The sequence below is a fragment of the Capsicum annuum genome, chromosome 7, assembly GCF_002878395.1.
Source record: "Capsicum annuum cultivar UCD-10X-F1 chromosome 7, UCD10Xv1.1, whole genome shotgun sequence".
NCBI classification, from domain to species: domain Eukaryota; kingdom Viridiplantae; phylum Streptophyta; class Magnoliopsida; order Solanales; family Solanaceae; genus Capsicum; species Capsicum annuum.
In genome coordinates, this window is record NC_061117.1 from 11,072,164 (window position 1) to 11,094,399 (window position 22,236).

At 34.7% G+C, this 22,236-nt stretch overlaps 1 long non-coding RNA gene across 2 annotated transcripts; it reads left to right on the forward strand.

Moving 5' to 3' along the window:
• The first annotated feature begins 6,337 nt into the window (after positions 1-6,337).
• Positions 6,338-22,024, forward strand: LOC124900025. Of its 2 annotated transcripts, none has more exons than XR_007057597.1 (3): positions 6,338-7,374; positions 21,213-21,292; positions 21,716-22,024. It is a non-coding gene; the product is annotated as an uncharacterized LOC124900025 (long non-coding RNA). The 2 variants fall into 2 exon arrangements; XR_007057598.1 differs by having other exon boundaries at positions 6,338-6,789.
• The last annotated feature ends 212 nt before the right edge of the window (positions 22,025-22,236 follow it).

Sequence of the window (22,236 nt, forward strand, 5' to 3'; positions counted from 1 at the left end):
GATTGTTGTTTGATGTTTGTTTATGTATTTTGTGTGGTTTATACATTCGTAGTGTTAAATAAGCCGATACGCTTAACCAAGCGACCGTAGTCAAACCACGGGACCGAGGGGTGCCTAACACCTTCCCCTCGGTCTATAGAATTTCTTAGCCGGAATCTCTGCTCATAAACCAGTTTTAAAGAGTCAAATCGTTTTGAAAAAAATCTTTCAAAGGTGACTTGGCACACCGGATTATGTCAAGTGGTGACTCTGAATAAAAAATGTAAATACTCCTTTTTGAAATAAATTTTCATCTTTTGTCATCACTTTGATAATAAAAACCCTTTCAAACCTAAAATGATTTTTTTTTTGGAGTTGTTAAAAAAAGGGGGGGGGGGGGGGGGGTGGCAATTCTCTTTACGGATTATTCGACTTTCGATTTATTAGCAAAATATAATAGAAGTTGAGAAAAAAAAAGAGCAGGGAGAAAAACAGAAACGAAAAAATATAAATATTGAGAAAAAAAGAAAAAAAATAGAAAAGCAAGAAATAAGTGGGTTTTACATAAATTCCAACTAATTTATCGATTTTTTTTCAATATTTCATAAAATCTCAATTTTTAGCTTTTCAGATACATAATATTAAAAGAGATACATGATTAATATTACATCTTAAGAAACAACTAATTCGTTGTAATTATGAAAAGTAACGATAATTAACTCATTTAAGGAGTAATTTACTCTACAGATCTTCTAATTAACATCTAAATATTCCCCCAAAAGGGCATTTAGTTAATAATGCAATTTTTTTTGAAATATTTTTCTCCATATTCAAATTCAGATTCATTCTTCTTTAGCTTTTTTTCTTTTTTGTGTGTGTTATTTTCTTTTTTCAACTTTTTGCAATGAATTTCAAACCCTGAAAAAATGATTTTAAAACATCTCATGGTAAGACATGATGTATCAGTATAAAAACTGAGATTTGAAATACAAAGGTATAAGAGATACACAATACAAAAAATGTATCAGGCATACAGATACAAGAATATGCACCTGGAACATGCATATAGAGCTAAGCTAAATTATGTATCTTCAGCTAATAATAAATGTATCTTGAATTAAAATACTCAGATACAAAAATTGCTAAACCTTTAATAAAATTTCTCTCGTTGTGACTTCAAAAACTTTTCTTTTTGAAACAACACCTTTTCATCTAGAAGTGCAGATTCTCTTTTCTTCGACGGAATGAGTTATGGTTTATTCTTTTCTTCACATTATGTCGGGAGAAAAAAATCAAAAGATAAATTTCTAAAGAATAACTTGTAGTTCTACTTGTACGATTATACAAAGGATAATGTTGCTCTGGATGTACCACCACCCCACAGTCCTCTTTGGATTCTTGGAGATGTATTCATGGGGCCATATCACACTGTGTTTGACTATGGTAAATCCCAAGTGGGTTTTGCTGAAGCCGCATAATAGCCTTTCTTTGTAATTATATGCCACTAGTTATTTCATAGAATGGTTACGAGTGGTGAATGTATTGTAAAGAGATGATTGATATAGCTATGTTATTGTGTTGTATCTGACTATAATATGGCATACTAGTCGTCTTTTTCTTGACTAAAAAAAAGATAATACAAAGGACAATGCAGCTCAAGGTCTGCTATTGGGGACAACTTCGATTAATTTTGGAGAATATGAAATTATCAGAGAAACTCTAGCTTAATTTAACGTAAATTTTAGAGGGGCAATAATATATTCTAAATTTTAGTGGTGAAGTTATATATCTGGAGATTTAAAGAAAGGGGATGTAAATAAAAGATATTTATAATTTTTATTAAGTGAAAGAATTTTTAGTAATTTAAATATTTTAAGTTGTGGTTTTGTGAAAATTTTTCAAAAAATAAAGGTTAAGAAAAATGAAAAAATAGAAGAATAAAAAAAAAGTTAAAGATTGAGAAAAACAAAAATGAGAAGAAAAAATAAAAATAAAGTTTAAGAAAATTGAAAAAGAAAAGAAAAAAAATATGAGAAAAGATAACAAAAAAAAAAAAAAAAAAAAAAAGGGAGAGAAAAAAAATGAAAAAAAAGAGGAATATAAAATAAATAGTGTTTGAAGAAAAAAAAAATGAGAACCAAAAAAAAGGTTGAGACAATTGAATTAAAATAAGAAAAATATAAAAATCAAGAAAAAAAAACTGAATAAATAAAATAAAAGTTGAGAGAAAAATGAACATGAAAAGTACAAAAACATTTAAGATGTAGAGAGGCCAAAAAATACTTATTCTATGTATAAAAAGGAAAGAAGACTAGTCATTAAAAACTTTTCTTCTATTGGACAAAAACTCAAAGCCACACTATGGGGTCGTCCCATTTATTTCATGATCACTCATATGCAAAGAAAGAACTGCTCAATTCTATCTCTTCCTTATCAAAACACTAGGTTGAGACATTGAGTGCATCGATAATTTCTTAAATTTGCTAATAAATTTCATTTAGCTATTTGGATTATAGTATGTTTCAATTGAGCATCCGATAAAGTGCTCCTATTAAAGTTTTTGCTCATGTTTTAATAAAGTTTAGGCATATGTTTACAAGAGTCCACTCTATAGTTAAATCAAATAAAATATGTCTCTTTTTTAAGCACATATCAACGGAAGCGTGCATCGGGTTTTACGATTTTATGAAGTTAATGCATTTAACTAAATGATATGACATATTTTAAGTGATTAACTTGTCGATCTAATGGGGGTTTGACAACAGACACAAAAGAATAGAAACTGAGACATTTCATTCATCAGAATCTTAGAAAATACTGAGTTATTGAAAAACTATTTAATATTCTAATATACATACAGTGTGCCTAATAAGTCATTGTGAATTGTATCAAAAAAAAAAAATATTGTACGCCAATCATCATCTACGAACAAACATGTCGAGATTAAGTAGGCATTTGTCATAAGTCATTGTGAATTGTATTAAAAAAAATATTGTACGCCAATCATCATCTACGAACAAAAATGTTGAGATTAAGTAGGCATTTGTCCATAAGATTTGGAGTTCAAATTTTCTTATCCTAAAATTGATACAATTGAATCTACAGGGGGCCAAGAACAAATGTTATAATTTAACTCTATTTTTAGTCCAATTTATTAGCGTTTGTTAATCAACACACAATAAGACTAGATAGAATATAAAGTAAATAAACTAAATAAAGTAAAGAGAACAAATCTAGCCGCAAGGCCGTCTCAATAAAATTAGTGACCTAAAGCCAAATTTTAATATGAGATCTTATATATTTATATGTGTGTATGTATGTACATTTAATAATTTAGAGTTAGTTTTTGATTCTTACGTACTACTTTTTCTAGTGTAGTATACTAGTATTTTTAGAAGACGTTAAATATTTTAATTTCACGTACTAATACAGTTATTTACATAAGTAAGGACTAATTTTTAATTAATAAGATGTTAGTCATTCGTTTGCAATGCATTACCTTGAATATTATTGTGAAAACTTTATTTATTAATATGAAGATTTGATAAAAAGTTCTAAAATATTTTTAATAAAATGTAGATAATTCTTCTTTCTTTTTTATTTAATTTAAATATTTTACCTTTTATATTTGTTTTATGGTAATTAGAATTTTATTAATCACCTAAAAGTGCAAGACCTTACAAACCAAGCTTGGCCAACACAGCTAGCTTCTCCTACAAAAGAAACTTAGTAACAGAACATACTAAAAGCTACACCTCTCAAAACATAATCTTTAGTGAAGCAGTAGCTCTTACACAACAAATACAAGCAATTTGTCTAGCTACATCTTTAACTGTTGTTCCTCCCCCCGAAAAGCTCGTGCATTTCGTTCCCTACATCTAGCATAAATAAACTCCACATACACCAGCTTCCACAATTGAGCCCGGAGGTTTCTCCCTTTACCCTTATGGATGACCCATTGATACATGGCGTCCCATGTTGTATATTGAGCCTGTCTATGATCTAGCCAACATAATAACCGCCCAAACCTGCATTCCATAAATAAATGATTCCTTAACTCATCTAGTTGTTTGCACATAACACATATTGGATCCACTTGAATATTCCACTTTAACAATCTATCTACTGTTAAGAGTCTATTTTGCAGTTGAAGCCAAGTAGTAAAGATGGCTTTGGGCCTTGCTAGGTTATGGCAAATGATAGCTCTCCAAGTTACGTTAGGATGGGTTCCTAATATCTTTAAATAAGCTTGCCTAATTACACTTCGCTTATCATCTTCCACTGAATGTAACAGGCGTAAATTATATTTTGCACCAAGCACCTTTTTAACCATCTAACTAGCATGAGTAGGAATCTTTAGTTCTTCAAGTTAGTGCCCCTTGATATAATAAGTATGTATCCATTTCATCCAAAGGTTGTCTTGCTTTTGTGCAATGTTCCAGCACAATTTCATAATAACTGCTTTGTTCTAGATTAATCTTATTCATCCCACCTGCCACCTTAGGCAAACACATCTTATCCCACGACACCAGTGGCTTTTTGGTAATAACATTTACTCCTAACCAGATATAACTTTTACAATAGACTTGGATTGCTTTCATCATTTTTACTGGGATTACAAATAATTAAGCCCAATAAGCTTGGACTCCAAAAATAACTGACCTTATAAGTTGAATTCTTCCCATATAAGAGAGTAGTTTTGCAGTCCATGATGAGATTTTGGACATAATTTGGTCAATCAGGGGTTGTAACTGCAACATGTTGAGCTTTTTAGTAAATAAAAGAACTCTCAAATACTTGTAAACGAGTTCTCCATAACTGTAACCTAGAGACTATTGAGCTTAACTCTTTAACTGTATAAACCACCCCTTCAAAATATAATGCACTTCTAGCTTGATTTGCTTACAGCCCAGAGGTCTGTGTGAACGCTGTAAATTTGTAATGTAACAGCTTAACTAAGGCATAATCACCTTTAGAAAACATAAGTATATCATCCGCAAAGCTTAGATGAGTGATTTTCAATTTACCATAGAAGAGATGATACTTAAAATGTTAGTTGATACTCAAGCTTTTTAAGAGTCCTAATTAAATACTCCATTATTATGGCAAATAAGAATGGTTACATTAGATCACCTTGTCGTAGTCCACTAGTAGCCTCAAAAGGTTTAGTCAGCTCTCCATTAACCAAAAATGAATAGGTTACAGTAATGACACATTGTAGCACCCACTCAATAAACTTCTGAGGAAAACCAAGGCCCTCCATTACTTGTTTCAGATAGTGCCAATCGACAGTGTCATATGCTTTCTGTATATCCACCTTGATCATGTACATAGTGGTCATATTCTTTCTGTTATAAGCTTTGACTAACTCATGAGCAATAATAATGTTATCAACACCTCTTCTTTATGGGATGAAACCTGCCTGAGTTTTCAAAATCACTATAGCAATCACTTTTTAAATTATGAGAGATAAAACTTTAACTATTAGCTTATACACTATAGAGCAACATGCTATATGTCTATACTCTTTAATAGTAACAAGGTTTCGAACTTTAGGCAAAAGAGTAACTGCAGTGTTGTCAACAGCTCTATATAGGTTCCCAGATACACACATCCTTCTTGATTATTGGCCAAGCCTTTTTAATAAACATAGAATTGAAGCCATTTACTCCCGGGGACTTATCATCTCATATTGAACACAATCCACTATAAATTTCTTGGTCAATGATCTTAGTGCATCGATCAATCTGTTGCTGACGGTCTAGAGTAAGACCATTTCTCATGATTTTTTTGCTAACAACAACAGTATTAGTCAAAGCACTACCCGTTAAGGATTGATAAAATGAGACAATCTCATGCCTAATATCTTTTGGATCCACAAGCTTTTCCCCAAGAGAAGAGAGTTCAACTATCTGCTTCTTATTCCTCTTTTCTTTCATTACTGCAGAAAAGAATTTTGTGTTGAAATCTCCTAGTTTAATTCATCAATGTGGATCCACTTCTCCAAATTGAGTAGTAACACTTTCTTCTCCAAAGCTACTGGCTCATAATATTGAGTGGACAACAAATGTTGAGTTTGATGCAGCCTATCTCTGATTTGCTTCACTTTGATAGCAATATGCCTATACTGTGTATATTCAGAAATTTTATGTGTTGTTTCTGTCCCTTCAACTTGAACCAAACAGACTTTAGTGTGCACTGTTGTAACCCTCCTTTCCAGTGTCTTTTAATAATCTCACCAAATTGCTCATACTCAATCCATATATTAAAGAATCTAAAAGGAACTTTAGTAGTAACAACTACATTATATAACTGTAAGAGCATAGGAGAATGATAAAAAATATAGGGCAACTGATGATCAATTATTAACTGTCCATAGGTGTTCATCTAGTCACCATTGCCTAATGCTCTGTCTATTCAGCTACAAATTCTATGCGGCCCTAGTTGTTTATTGGAACAAGTATAGAACTCGCCTCTCCAGGGCAATTCAGTCAGGAATAAATCTTTCATATAGGTTGCAAAATCAGAAATTTCAGCTCTGGTTACAGCATGCCCGTTTAGTCGATTTTGAGATTGAAGAAGAGCATTAAAGTCAACCCAGATTAACCAAGGTGTGTTGATCTGCGCTTCTATAAACCTCGGCTCATACCATAATAATTTTCTTAACTCCACAGTATTAAATCCATACACCGCTGTCATACAACACTCAACCTTCTTGTCCCTGCTAGTAACATTGCAATGAATATACTGAGAGTATCCAAATTCTACCATTAGTGGCACTTGAGTAGTTATGCATCATACACCAACCAGGTACTATTTTTAAGCTATAGCTGTTGCATTATGAATCTTTACTCTAGTTTCTATCAATCCAACCAACTTAATACCCTTCTCCTTAATGTAATTGCTCAGTTTTCTCTGTTTATACTTTTATTGATGCCCCTGGCATTTCATGTCAAACAAGACATTTAATGACTAGTGGAAGGTCCTCCCCCATCTCTAGGAAGGTGTCCATCTACCACCACAACAGTTGTATCTTGTAAATACATCAAAACCATTTTACATATTCAGCGATATAGCCTGAACATAACTCTTCTTACCAGTGCTAGTACAACTTGTTGTTTACCCTTAGGCATAGGGGTAAACCCATCATTTGTAGCTATAATATCAGCAAGGGTGTGTATATCAATAGGTCCTGTTTCCACTAGTTGCTGCATCTCCTGGGCTTTCTGTGGTTTTGTTTGTTTAGGGAGCCAAGTAGGGAGCAATTTAGGGACCTTATGTTTTGGAGGTTGCTCCTGCTTAGGCTTGGGAGCAGGTTGAGGGTGTTTAGCTTTGGAACAAGAATGTCCCACCATCATACATGTGTCACAGTATTTCGGCTTCCAGTCAAAAAAGGTATGCTACTATAATATCCTACCCTTTACATTCATTACTGTGATTTCACTTGGGAGAGGTTTAGTTACATCCACTTCTATCAACATTCTAGCATATGAGATCCCAGTTTGATTAGTAGTACCTCATGAACAAATAATGGAATGCCTATTACACTTGCAATCCTACTCAATGAGTCACATCCCCAGCAATTAAGAGACAACTTTGAAAATGTAATCCACAGAGGAATCCCAGTTAAAAATTCAGATTTATAATCGAGGTTAGGGGACCATTGCTTCAAAATCATTGGCATATTATTGATGTTATGAGGTCCCATATATAGAATCTCCTTCATATCAGCTTTAGATTGAAATTTCACAATGTAATAACCCCCATCATGATAAAATAACTCTGGTTTAGCTATAGAAGTCCATTGTTGGGCTACATATCTTTACATAAAGTTGAAACCAGGTATTCCCCCAATCACATACAAGACCAAGGAATTTTTTCACTTAATTTCCTCCTTCTCCAGCTCTTGTTTGTCCAGTTGTACCACAATAACTTATCACCTAAGAAGTAGTATAGTTGAGGGACATACCATTACTTGTTTGTCTATTCCCATACAAAGAGGTTGACCCCTGACTTATCTTTCTTAATTGCAACTGTATTTGGATCTGTTTCCTTAGCTTTGTCAGAATTACTTTGCAGCTCTACTAGATCTACGAATTCAACTGGTCATTTCCTCAATGAAATAGTGTTACGATGAACAGTAGTCATAGACAGTGTTCATATGAGCTACTTAGATAACTCATAATTTTTTTGGGGCCTAAAGTAACGTTTTACTGGTTTTACCTGTCTAGTCATATGAGCAACTTAGATAACTATCTCAAGAAGTAAATAAAGGAAAATGCTTGAAAACCAAGAAAATATTACATTGCTTATGTATTGCTTGAGTGAATCGGAGTCGTGATTAGTTTACAAATGAGGATGGTCGACTATTTATACGCTACAGGGTCGAAGCCTTGGACAATAAGAAAATGTCACTAGGGCCCTAAAGTACTAAAGTGTGGTGCGTCTTATCCATTAGAAAGGTGCCAGCTAATATTCCTGCACAACTTAGATCTATAGGAGTTTGTGTGAGTAATCTGACACTCGTCTTCTGTTTGTCCTTTTCTCCATGTCATTATGAGCGATGACTCCCTAGTCCTTATCCTTTACGAGATGACATCTCTACCGTCGTTGTCTCAGGGAGTGGATCCCCAAGTCTTGAGTTCTTATTGCGTCGATACGATGCGTTGGCCTTGTTGTCGGTGCCACGTGTATTCAAGCCAAATAAAATTTAATTTTTTATATTGAAACTCGGAATTTCAAAATCAATTTTAAATCCTAATCTGAAATTTCAAATTCTAAAATATTAGAATTTTAATTTTAAGATTTTAAACGACTTTTAATATAAAACTAGACTTATAAGTTTATATTTTTTTTTTAAGAAAAGACCCACCATTTTGAGTTTTGTAAATTCTACTAATTGATATTGTCACAATGATTGAAAATATATTGACAAGTTTGTTAGTTTCAATAATGCTTTAATTTTCTTAAGTCTTATAACAAGTACTACAACTGTATTTTTGTCAAAAGTATAGAAACCTAAGGCGATACATTACTAAAGTCTTAGATGAAAATTACACATTGACTAATGAAGAAAAAATGAATGGCATAATAGAGACATTAACTAAAAAGTTTATTTCACGAATCTCTACATGGCTTAACATATTTAACTACTACTAGTTTAGCATACGTGCGATGCACGTGTATATCACGTTAAAAAATAAATAATATATTTTTCTACGTATCACAAGTTTTTGCACTTAAAATATACATAAAATAATTATGAAAACTCAATTTTACATATCCTTTAAAACTCAATTAACAATTGTCACACCCCTTTTTAACTCCAAAAAAAAAAAGATTTGAATTTTAAGGTTCGAAAGGGTTTTTATTAGTAAAGTGACAAAAATGAAGATTACTTGTTTCGAAAAGGATTATTTACTTTCAAAACTCAGAGTCGCCACTTGGTTAATCAAGTGTGTCAAGTCACCTTTGGAAATCTTTTTTCAAACCTGTTTTTGACTCTTTTAAACTGATCCGCGAACAAAAATTTCGGTTAAGAAATTCTGTTGACCGAGGGGAAGGTGTTAGGCACCCCTCGATCCCGTGGTTCGACCACGGTCGTTTGGTGGAGCGTATAGGCTAATTTGACACTAAGAGTGTATAAATCACATCAAACACATAAAACAAGCAACAAACACATCAAACAACAATCCAAAAGCCAAAATAATAATATCCAGTCCAATTATACAGTCCAAAATAAAAAAATGCAAAAAAATATAAATTCTATTTTTAGCTAGTCCTAAACTAAGTTCCACCCGACACCTCGAGCCTTCGTCACGAACGTCCTTCGGGTACAGAATACTTCAGGGAATTCCCCGACGAATAAACACAAATACCTCGGGGCATTCCCCGACCAAATAATACATTCGATCCAAAAGCAATAAAATTAAACCATTCAACACGCATTTCAAGCATTCAACATTCCACAGGTCCTAAATCTGCCTACCCGAGACTACTGTTTGCCTACCCTGCTCAACCGATCCTGCCACTTTTACAATCAATGACATCAATGAATAAAAACGACAATATTCACTTTATCAACTTTTCATTTCCATCCCAACTTATTTCCAATTGAGTTTAAATCATTCAATTCAAACAATCAATATGATGGTCCAAACATATTAAAATCAACAAAAATAAAAGCTGCACACCATGGATTCAACTCATAAAGCATCAAATGATTAAGATTAATTGAGAAGGAGATGAGAAATGGACCTCAATTTTATTCTGAACAATTAGCGACAGATCGGAGCTCACGAACCAACGAACCTCGACCAACCTCAAGAACAAATCGTCAACTCGAATCGACTACCAACGACCAAAAAGGATAGAACACCTAAAACCGAAACCCCTTTACTGTTTATCGCCCACGCGAATCAATAATTGTGCGAGAAAGAGAGACCCGCACTGGAAAAGGGACAGCAGGGACTATTAGGGAGTGGTTTGGATCGGAGTGAAGCTGAGTACACTGTTTTCACCTCGCCGGAGCTTCGGCGAGCTCGGCGGCGAACAAAATCGAAAGATTGGTCGAATTTTTTGATGCCAGTGACATTTTTCGGTGAGAATTCGCCAGAAAATTGCTTCTTTGTGTGCTTTTTCTCTCGATTTTGATTTTCTCTCTCACAATCTCACGTTTTCACTGTCTCCCTCAATCTCTCTTCTATCCCATTTTCCTTCGGATCTGGTGTATGTGTGTGAAACTCCTGGAAGCAGCAAAAATTGTTTCATATGTTAATGGTCAGAGAATTGTATCCGTTGTTGGAGAAAATGGAAACTGATGGTGTCTTTGAAAAGAAAAAAAAGTGATAGAGGAGGTGTTGATGGCATGTATTCTCTCTGGTAGTGGCATATGTATAAGGCGATGGTGTCTGTGCCCCGGATTTGTGATGGTGAGATCTGTTCTAGTATATACTGTGTGTGTATGAAAAAATATCCCAAAATGGAAATTGTGTGGGCCCGTATGTGATTAGAGAAATGGAAATTTTGTGTCCATGGTGGAAAATCCCCTCCTCACATGTTGTGCATGGTGTGTATATATTTCTTTTGGTGAGGTGTATTTTTGTTTTTGTGAGTTTGTTAAGAAAAAAATAATAAAATAAAGAGATAAGGGTAGAGGGTGGGGTAGGTGGTTTGGATGGTTAGAACAAGATAAAATTTGTTAAGGAGTTTGTTATTTTTGTTCTTTTATGGGGAATAATCACAAGGGTAAGGGCACGCAGTAAGACGGGGGTAAAATGGTAAAAATGCTTTCGGGGAGGGACAAAATTACGTGTCTACATCATGCCCCTCTTTCCATGTAAACACAGTGTTTTCATACAAAGAAGTAGACAACGAGACAAAATTCTGACCCGACCATTATTCAAAGGAAGTAACAAAAGGCAGAAGGACAACCAAGTTGGAGAGTCGAGTGAGGTCCCGTCGAGGTTCCGGTCCGCGGCTCTGTCATTACATCAAAAATAAAAATTACAAGTTAAAACATAAATGAAATTACAAAAGCTCTATCTATGCAGCTTTCCTTGACTCTTGAATCGCTACTTCATCACCCTATTCTTCAGGTGGGCTCCTGACTTGCAATTTCTTCACCCTATTCTTCAGGCGGGCTCCTGACTTATAATTTTTTCACCCTATTCTTCAGGTGGACTCCTGACTTGCAATTTCATCGCTTGTTGCTTGGTTTTCAATTTCTTCACCTTGTTGCTTGACTTTCAACTTTTCACCATATTGCTTGAATTTTTCTTTATTCGCTTTGTTCTTCAGGCAGGCTCCTGAAATCACATCAAAACTAAAAAGAAAATTATTCCAAACAAAAATTATTATAAAGAGATTTTATTTGCCAGAAAAGTGAAGTTTCAAACACAAGAATTAAATTTTTGCCCTAGTTTATCATCAAAGGACTTTTGTGAAAGTCACATCATTATAGGAATAAAAGAGAATGACTCGACTAAAAGGTACGTCTTATAGAAATCAAAGGGAATGACTCGACTAAAAGGTACATCTTATAAGAATCAAAGGGGATGACTCGAATAAAAGGTACGTCTTATAGGAATCAAAGGGGAATGACTCGACTAAAACGTACATCTTCTAGGGGTCAAAAGGGATGACTCGACTAAAAGGTACGTCTTATAAGGATCAATAGGAATGACTCGACTAAAGGTACGTCTTTCAGGGGTCAAGGGGAATGACTCGACTAAAATGTACGTCTTATAGGAATCAAAGGAAATGACTCAACTAAAAGGTACGTCTTCTAGGAATCAAAGGGAATGACTCGAATAAAAGGTACATCTTATAGGAATCAAGGGGAATGGCTCGACTAAAAGGTACGTCTTATAGGAATCATGGAGGATGACTCGACTAAAAGGTACGTCTTATAGGAATCAAGGGGAATAACTTACTAGAAGGTACGCCTTATAGGAATCAAGGGGAATGACTCGACTAAAAGGTACGTCTTATAGGAATCGAGGGGAATGACTCGACTAAAAGGTACATCTTATAGGAATCAAGCGGAATGACTCGACTAAAAGGTACGTCTTTCAAGGGTCAAGGAGAATAACTCGACTAAAAGGTACGTCTTATAGCAATCAAGGGGAATGACTCGACTAAAAGGTATGTCTTCTAAGAGTCAAAGGGAATGACTCGACTAGAAAGTACGTCTTCTAGGAGTGGAGGTTCAATTTAAAAAGTGTATCACCCAGCAAATGAAAACTGAAATCCCTGGACAAGAAAGTGTGTCTCCAAGGGATATCTGATGGTGAATTTTTACCATGATTTTATTATCAAACCTGTGCTGCAATATTGCTTCCAGCATTTGTAAAAGTGAAGCATTGCAACCCTTGATGTTTATGCTCTGAAGTCCCTGCTTTGAAGGTAATATGTTTCCTGTTTCATCGAACAAAACTTGTGAGTTTAAAACATGGTGGATGGTTTGTGGCTTTAGCTTTCGCGACGATCGCTCTTGCCCACGTCATATTTAACCTTGCTTCCAACCATTAGCATATATCATTGACTTGTTGAATCATTGACCCGAACTCAGATTATTAAGAGTGACTGAAATAAATACAGTATCTCTGCTTTGCCACGCTTCTCAGATAGACCCTTTGAACCTTGGTATTTCTATGAGTTCCCCGACTTGTCTGTTGACAAAACTTTCTGCATGCCTTTTTTCGGCTCACAATCATGCCTCTTTTATGCGTTAGCTTTTGTCTTGCTTTGTGCAATTGAAGAAACTGGTAGCCAGTTTTGGAAACTTTTCTCCCTTGTTTTGACATAGACTTGACTCAAAGACAAGAGAACAAATGAAAATGATTTTTATTTGGTTAACTGACTCAAGTAAAATAAAATAAAAGTAAAGAGAAAAGGAAAAGACATTGAATGTCCCCATTTGAAACAAAGAAATAAAAAATTTATCTAAAAATGACAGTCAACTTTAATGATTATGCCATGCATTTTGGATTAAATTGTCTGATCTTTCCATCCAAACTTTCTATCAATTGTTCTTGAGTTAATGGCCCTGAAACTGAGTTACTTTCTTGGACCCATTGCATTCAGAGACCTCATTCATCCAGTATCGCCTTGAAAGGTTTTTGACAACAAGTCTCTTTTATTTCTTTCTCTCAGCTCACCACCGCCTTATGTGTCCGTGAGGGTTTTCAGTAATGGGACTCTGTCATTTTCATTACTCTTAGTTCACCATCGCCTTATGGTACCCGTAAGGGTTTTCACCAATAAGACTCTCATTTTTATTTCTCTCAACTTACCATTGTCTTATGGTGCCCGTGAGGGTTTTCACCAATAAGACTCTCTCCTTTTTATTTATCTCTTGATTTCTTATGCTAAAGAAGACAAGTAGTTCCCAAATGCATCATCATATTCCTTGCATACTTAGCCTTAACATCCTCAAAGATTGATCTGAAGGTCTTTCTTTGGTTGTAACTTGGATTTTGGATAGAAAGAAAGGATGACATGGGGCCCGAACGACACTTGAAGTGGGGTAGGACTTACAACTTTTGGAATCGACTCAAATAATGAGGATTAACTCATGCTCCAGTTTCTTTTGACTGAGAAATTCTAAACTGTTTATTAGATTAGACCGAGCCCGGAGTAAGGCAGCCTATGTATCTCACCCCCAAAAGAGGAGAATCAGGTCATGTGTAGTTCCGGCAGCTTGTTCTTTTGCTTGATTCTAATTTTTCTTTTGTTGACTCTTTTTTCTTTGGGATTTTTGACTCTATTTTTGACACTTTTTTTTCTTTTTGACATACTTTTTCTCTTTTTCTATTTCGTTTTTGCTTTTTGCTTCTTTTTTTTTTTTGAAATTTTTCTGACTCTATTATTTTGCTTGACACTTTTCTTTTGAACTTTGTTGACTCTAACTTGATTCCAAAAGAGGGGTATGAAAGAAAATAGAACTAAAGCTCAAATAGGGTGAACAAAGTATGACACAATGTTTGGATAGCAGAATGAATTGTCTTCATCATATCAACCCTTGAAAATGCAAGTACACATTATGCAATATGAAAGTGAAAGATGAAGATCATTTGTGACATTTTAATAAAACAAACTCTAACTGAGCATGTGTGCCACTTCTTTCTTCTGCACTTGTCAAACCTACGACTCCACCTTTGTTGTACATCTCTCACATTGAATAACTCATGCTTTCGTGGAGTTGATTTTCTTCCCGTTCACGCAGCCACTATTTGACCTAATTAAGCCATGTCTTTCAATTGATGGCCAAGTTTTTCTTGTGATTCTCAAAATAAGTGCCTTAATTTTAAAAAAAACTTCAACTTGTCATCAAATGTAACAAAACTCTACCTATTTTCTCAGATGCTCTCTTTTTCTAACTTTAACCCTCTGAATTAATATTCATGCTTAAACTAGATTTTAAGATCTGGGTGATAATTCCGCTAGCATTTCATATCACTAGAATCAACATAAAATGTACTATGTAAAGAAAACAAACAAACAACACATACTTAAAACACAAAGAAAAAGAGAAAAAAAGAAGCACTTCATTTAGTTGAAATAAAAGATAAAAGGGTTTGAACATAAACGACAAAGGGACAAAACAAGATAGATCCCAAACTACACCCCTGAAATACTTTGAAAAATAGAAAAGAAAATAAAACAAACTATCAGACCTCTTCCTAGTAGGGAGAGAGGTGACTTCTCAATTGCTCAGCCTGACAACTTAGCCACTGGTTTGCATATCAACATGACTAGAGTTTTCCTCATTGTCAATGTTATGCACCATAATTGATCCATCTTGAATCATTTTTTCAATTTCCCTTTTCAAATCTCGACAATCTTACTATGGCCTTGAGCATCAGAATCATACGCACATCGTACATTAGGGTTAAAATTTCTTGAACGCCGATTAAGAGTGCACCCAAGGAGAGGAGTGATCATGCCCCATTGTACCAATCTCTGAAATAAACTGGCATACGACTCTCCAATTGGTGTGAAGCTGTCTCTCGACTTCTGCCTCATTTCATCATTTGGCTTGGATCGAAAATCAGGCTTAGAAGGGTTTTGGTATGTTTGTGGAGTTAGAGGATGACTCTGAGGAGTTGGTGTGTTCCACTGTGAGTAAGATGGGGGTTGAATATGTGGCTGTGAGTTATATACTGGATATGAAGGGGGAGGAGCAGAGTATAATGGATTTTGGGAGTGATTATGTGAAACTTGGGCATGAACTTTGGTTTGTGCCTGAGAGTGACGACGATGGGGTCTTCTTGACCGTGCCCGCTGTCCAACTACAATAGAAGATGCATCTTCCTCATTCTTTGTCTCCCTAACATTTCCTGAACCCTTTTGAATTTCTTGAGTTGTCGTTTTCAATGTTACAAAACTCACAATGCGACCAGTCTTAATTCCCTCTTCTATGATCTCTCCTATTTTAAGGACCCCAATAAATGACTTGTCTGATGCAGGTAATAAGTGTTGATAATATGTGTCATCCTGTGCTTGAATAAACACCTCCACTATTTCTTTTTCATTGGCGGTTTTACTCTAGCAGCTTGTTCGCGCCATCTGATCACATACTCTCTGAAACTCTCAGTATTCCTCTTATCTCTCAGTATTCCTCTTATTTATACTAGTTAGGGATTTTTCGTCAGGGATCAACTCCACATTGTATTAAAATTTTTGCACAAATTCATTATCTAGGTCATCCTAACTAATCCAGTTGTCAATGTCTTGATCAACAAACCATTCCAAAGCTAGGCCTGAAAAACTTTCCCCAAAATAAGCCATGACTAGTTCTTGATGCCCTCCAGCGCCTCTTAATTGGTTACAATAGCGCCTCAAATGTGCCACTGGGTTTCCATGTCCGTCATATTTCTCAAACTTTGGTATTTTAAAGCTAGGAGGAAGGTTGACACCTGGAAACATGCATAAGTCCTTATATGAGACACTTGTGTAACCCCCAAGTCCTTGCAAGTTCTTCATAGCCAGTTCTAAATTTCTCAATTTTATTGTCATTTCCTCTTGTTCTTCTATAATAACAAGCTTCTCAGTGTTAGGAGGAAATTCAGGCGGGTGAGTGTCACCGTAAAGACCAGTCAACTTGAATGTAGGCTCGAAAGTATAACGCTGACCCCCAGTAATATCCAATGCAGGCTCTCTTGTAGAGTAGGGAGGCACAACTTGTGGATGAACATCAAAAGTAAAAGCTTCATGTGGGGGTGGCGCCGCAAAAGCATGAACAACATGTGGAGCCGAGTATGTGGTGGTCTTAGATTGGGGAGTGAGGAAATGAACATTGAAAGTGGTTGGATATTGTTACCCTGGAGTCGATCCTGATGCATGTTGTGTCATATCAACAAAAATGAGAAATTGTGCATGTGACACAGGAGGAAAGCTAGAAAGATATTCCAGATTATCAGTGGGAACTAGAGGAGGTGGCAACCCATTAGCCCAAGCTCGATGCATTTCTATCATTTGCTGCCTTAATTTTTGAATCTCTTCATTAGCTCCTAAATTCTCATTTCCCGAACTCCTTATCTGATTAGTGACAACAAACTCGGTATCCTTGTTGGCCATAACCTTCTCTGTGACTTGGTGCAATATGGAGGACCAGCCAAAATTCCACAAACCAACCACCTCAAACTAACTGAACGAGAGATAGAAAATACGTTAGAGTTCAACACTTTCTCAAAATCTTTTTTTTTCTTTTTGAAAAGGTCACCGAACCCAAGAAGAGAGCCTACGTATCTCACCCTCGAGAGAGGAGAATCAGGTGTGTGTAGTTCGTGAAGTCTTGTCAAAATGGCCAATTAAACTTTTCTTTTTCTTTTTCTTTTTCTTTTTCTTTTTCTTTTTTCTTTTTCTTGAAACATTAAGAAGAAAAGAAAATAACAATTTGTCAAAAGAATTGACGAAAATCTTTTTGAACATTTCAACTTTAACATCCCTATACAAAATGAAATCTATGATTACCAAAGAAAATCTTTTTGGGTTTTCAATTTTGTATTTCATACGAAAATAAAAATTGAACCTATTAAAGGAAAATCTTTTTGCAGTTTTCTTTTATTAATGCATATGAGACCTACTCTAAATGAAGAGTGAAGAAAAATATTTTTGAATTTTTAAAATAAGATCTCCGAACCAATAATAGATTGCCTACGCATCTCATATCCGAAAGAGGAGAATCAGGGGTGCGTAGTTTGTCCAGATTGGACATTTAATGATTAAATAACAAACTAGACCCTGACTAGAGAGATACAACCAAAGGCAGACGAATAAAATCTTTTTTGAGGTTTTCACTTTGACACTCCCCATAAAACTGACACCAACAACTATGAAAGAAAAATCTTTTTGGTATTTTCATGAAATGTACAAAACTCCTACAATTTTTGCATTTTTCTTTTATAAAAACTCCTATGAATGAAAAATCTTTTTTGAAGTTTTCGAATTGTGAATACTTGCTAAAGGAAACAAAAGAAAAATCTTTTTGATGTTTTGTTTTTTGACAAATGAGTGCAAAAGGTAAAAATCTTTTTGAATTTTTGGATTGTGAAGAACAAAAGCCATGAAAAAAACTCTAGAAAAAAAACCACGAAACTCTTTTTTGATTTGCCTTTTCTCTTTTTCTTTTTTTTTTAATTTTTTATTGCCTACACACTTTACTTCTAACACATACTTTCCCCGAATCCGCTCATCAAATGACCACGTTACCCTCAAAGATGCAACATTTATCATATAGGGATGCTGTAGAGGTGAGTCTCCTACAAAGGACCAAATGGGCCCAGCTAGGTAGGTCTCAATATGATGCACATAAGTATGACCTAAAGGCTGACCTACGTTGGGGTTCACTAAAAAGGCTGTTTGGGGGAGCGTATGGTCGATAGTGGCTGCTTTGGCTGTCCACCTACTCCATACCAGTCGACGGCTCCCCCTTCTAAAATAAGGGTGACTCAACTATAGGTCGTGTACATAGCGTGTACTACAGAACTTATTGCAGAAAGAATTGACTCGGGTTATGCACATGATGTCAGTTATAAAGTTGTAACACATAAGAGAAAAACTGTAAACAAAGAGCACGTAGGCACTCAACAATGATAAAATGAACAATAAATGATAACACAAACAATGTTTACACACCCATAATGTCAAACTAAGCTGATACAACTCCAAAAAATAAGTCGAATTCTGGAAAAATCCCCAACAGAGTCGCCAGAGCTATCATACCCCTTTTTAACTCCAATTTTTTTTTTGAATTTTAAGGCTCGAAAGAGTTTTTATTAGTAAAGTGACAAAAATGAAGATTACTTATTTTGAAAAGGATTATTTACTTTCAAAATCAGAGTCGCACTTGGCATAATCGGGTGTGCCAAGTTACCTTTGGAAATTCTTTTTTAAAACTATTTTGACTCTTTTAAACTGATCCGTGAACAGAGATTCCGATTAAAGAATTCTGTTGATCGAGGGAAAGGTGTTAGGCACTCCTCGATCCCATGGTTCGACTACGGTCACTTGGTGGAGCGTATCGACTAATTTGACACTAAGAGTGTATAACCCTATCAAACACATAAAACAGACAACAAACACATCAAACAACAATCCAAAAATCAAAATAATAATATCCAGTCCAACTATACAGTCCAAAATAGAAAAATATAAAAAAATATAAATTCCATTTTAAGCTAGTCCTAAACTAAGTTCCACCCGACACCTCGGGCCTTCGTCACGAACGTCCTCCAGGTACAGAATACTTCGAGGCATTCCCTGGCGAATAAACACAAATACCTCGGGGCATTTCCCGATCAAATAATACATTCGATCCAAAAGCAATAAAACCAAACCATTTAACACGCATTTCAAGCATTCAGTATTCCACAGGTCCTAAATCTGCCTACCCGAGCCTACTGTTTGCCTACCCTACTCAACCGATCCTGCCACTATTACAATCAACGACATCAATGAATTAAAACGACAATATTCACTTTATCAACTTTTCATTTCCATCCCAACTTATTTCCAATTGAGTTTAAATCATTCAATTCAAACAATCAATACGATGGTCCAAACATATTAAAATCAACAAAAATAAAAGCCGCACACCATGGATTCAACACATAAAGTATCAACTGATTAAGATTAATTGAGAAAGAGATGAGAAATGGACCTCAATTTTATTCCGAACAATTAGAGACAGATCGGAGCTCACGAACCAACAAACCTCGACCAACCTCAAGAACAACCCATCAACTCGAATCGACTACCAACGACCCAAAAGGATAGAACACCTAAAACCGGAATCCCTTTATTGTTTATCGCCCACATGAATCAATAATTGCACGAGAAAGACAGACCCGTGCTGGAAAAGGGACAGGAGGGACTGTTAGGGAGTGGTTTGGATCGGAGTGAATCTGAGTTCACTATTTTCACGTTGTCGGAGCTTCGACGAGCTCGGCAGCGAACAAAATCAGAGGATTGGTCAAATTTTTTGGTGCCAGTGACATTTTTCGGCGAGAATTCGCTGGAAAATTGCTTCTCCGACGTGCTTTTTCTTTCGATTTTGATTTTCTCTCTCTCATGATCTCACATTTTCACTGTCGCCCTCAATCTCTCTTCTATCCCATTTTCCTTCTGATCTGGTGTATGTGTGTGAAACTCCTGGAAGCAGTGAAGATTTTTTCGTGTGTTAATGGTCAGAGAATTGTATCCGTTGTTGGAGAAAATGGAAGTTGATGGTGTCTTTGAAAAGAAAAAATGTGATAGAGGAGGTGTCGATGGCGTGTATTCTCTCTAGTAGTGGCGTATGTATAAGGCGATGGTGTCTGTGCCCCGAATCTGTGATGGTGAGATCTATTCTACTATATTCTGTGTGTATGAAAAAATATTCTAAAATGGAAATCGTGTGGGTCCGTATGTGATTAGAGAAATGGAAAATTTGTGTCCATGGTAGAAAATTCCCTCCTCACGTGCTGTGCATGGTGTGTATATATTCCTTTTGGTAAGGTGTCTTTTTATTTTTGTGAGTTTGTTAAGAAAAAGATAATAAAATATAGATATAAGGGTAGAGGGTGGGTAGGTGGTTTGGATGGTTAGAACAAGATAAAATTTGTTAGGGAGTTTGTTATTTTTGTTTTTTTATGGGGAATAATCACACGGGTGAGCGCACGCAGTAAGACGGGGGTAAAAATGATAAAAATGCTTTTGGGGAGGGACAAAATTACGTGTCTACAACAATAGTACATGATTTGCACGTGTTCATAGACAATTAATATAACACGGTAAGATGATCAATTCATTTAAACATAGCTATTAATGTTATACTAAATGAATACTCCAATTTATTTACGTGATGAAAATGAATATTATTGTATTAATACAATGATTAAATTCAATATCTCTTGAACATGTAAAGATGAATAATCTAGTTGAATTTATATATATATATATATATATAAAGGAGACATTGGAGGATGTTTATGTGGCACCTCTCAATGGTCTCTATTTGTATTTTTCTTTTTTCTCCTTTTTTTGAAAATTTCTCTCATATATTTTGCATTTATGTGTTATATAAAAAGCCCCCCAAAAACACTTAATCAATTTCTATAAATCTAAATCATATTTATTTCAATTGATTAACTTTCATTAATTAAACATAATAACAAAGTAGTTACAAATCTTTTCACCTTTTCATTTCTTCTCATATTTTCATTATAAAAGTTTATATATTTGTATAGTTTCTCATACGGCAGTGGACAATGGAAGGACTTTGCAATATTTAGGATTGGATGGAGAGAAGAGTTCTATGGGGATTGATGTAAGTATAAACACATTTGTTTTATAGTATCTTTCTGATTTATTTTGGTTAAAAATAGGTCTTGGAAGAGCTAGTTGTTTGCATTTTTATAATCTTAAGGGGAAAGAGGTCTTATTTCATTGTCACTTAAGGCTAAAAAAATTGAAGTTTCTATTTATTGCCTTCAATGAAAATGTGTTGTCAAAATCATGAAAAGTACTTGCCTGTTCAAAGTTATTGATTAGCAAGAAATTCCTTTTTCTTTTTTGGGTGACAATAAGGAAGAGTAATAGCAATTTGTTTATATTTTTTATCTCATCTATTGTTTTCACAATATTATTTTGAGAATACTTCTAAACATATTTGTATATTATTTATATCAAGATTAAATTTTTCTATTGTTTAGTATGTGCAATTTTCTTTTCTAATTGACTTTTTTTTTAGGAATTATTCAAGTCTTCAATTTGAAAAAGAATGACAATTTGACGCCTGTCCAAGTTGCCTCAATCTGAATGTAGATTAATGTAGATTGTAATAAGTGTCAGCAACATGTTGTTGCCTGTTGTTGGTTCTTCAATTGTCCACCAAGATATAACAATTGGATAATTGTAGAGTTTATTTTTATTTTTTTTCAATTTATGTTTGAAACATAGATAAGGTAATGTAGTATCCCTCTAACAAATTTTTCTTCTAATAATTTTTATATATTAATTTTGTCCAAAAAAAATGAAGAGTAATATTGATTGCAAAGTATCAATATCTATATTGAAGATATTATCCTCATTAATGTTTTCTTTTATCCATTTACCTAATGTTTCACTTTTGTATCAATTGGATTCTGCTACTCTTTCTGAAATATGTAAGTGTTTGATTGGCATTTAAATGTAATCATTTGATAGAAATGCATCTTTTTTTTTTTTTGTGCGTACGGATTTATGACGATGAGTTTTAACTTTTAAGTAATA